At 49.7% G+C, this 861-nt stretch overlaps 1 long non-coding RNA gene across 1 annotated transcript; it reads right to left on the minus strand.

The window, feature by feature from the left end:
* Window positions 1–345: 345 nt before the first annotated feature.
* LOC124871831 lies at window positions 346–605 on the minus strand. The gene is made up of 2 exons (XR_007039124.1): window positions 464–605; window positions 346–393 (listed from the first exon to the last, which is right to left on the minus strand). It is a non-coding gene; the product is annotated as an uncharacterized LOC124871831 (long non-coding RNA).
* Between the last annotated feature and the right edge of the window lie 256 nt (window positions 606–861).

An 861-nucleotide genomic window follows, 5' to 3' on the forward strand; every position in this document is an offset into this window, starting at 1 on the left:
AAAGTCTCTACTCCAGAACCACCCATGGATGGGAGCCAGCCATGTGTCCCAACCCAGCATAATTGCCTCCCCATGGACACTCAAGTTGTCACTAGCCTCCCTGACAGGCTGGAGCTTTGGACTTAGAAGATTTTTGGGTTTCAAAGGCTTTACTCATATTCTTCTGCTGGTGTTTTTTTGTTTCATTTTTTTTCTTCCATAAGGTCCCAGGATCCCCTCATACTACACCACTCCAATGTGTGCATTATGAGATCCATACGAGAACTGATCTACAAACTGTCATGTTTTTTATGGCCGACTTGACCCACATGCAGAGAACACACACACACTCAGAGAAGTGTTTCCTTGATGCTGTTTATTAAATTAGTCGGGGTGGGCAGGAAACCTTGCACGCTGCAAGAGAAACGGGTACCGGTAAGTGACATGGGAAACAAGATAATCAAACTGATGTTGCAAAGCTTACAGCGAGAAGTGGGCGTGATCCGCCAGGGAGAGAGGCTGTAGAGTCTGGGAGGCACGGCTGGCTGGGTCCGCTGGAGCCCGGATGGTCTGGAGACGCGGGCCGAAGGAGGGTGGACACGTACCGCCTGATCGGAACTGGGAAATGCCAGGAGCTGACTGCCAGCTGGAGGCAAGGCTCGAGTCCAAGTTATGATCCGACGGAACGTCTGTGAAAATCTCCAGTGGGAGCGTGACATGATCCAAGTAACACCTGGAGCAAGGAGAGCAAGAGGTTAGTCAAGGCTTTACAAACTCTTAGAACGATCAAAGTTCTTAGCTTGAGGCTGGCCAGGTAGTTGATACTGTGAAGGCAAAAACACTCAGGCATAGAAGTGCTGACAATCCGCCCTCTTATAGTTC

The sequence above is a fragment of the Girardinichthys multiradiatus genome, chromosome 7 (assembly GCF_021462225.1).
Source record: "Girardinichthys multiradiatus isolate DD_20200921_A chromosome 7, DD_fGirMul_XY1, whole genome shotgun sequence".
Classification (NCBI taxonomy): domain Eukaryota; kingdom Metazoa; phylum Chordata; class Actinopteri; order Cyprinodontiformes; family Goodeidae; genus Girardinichthys; species Girardinichthys multiradiatus.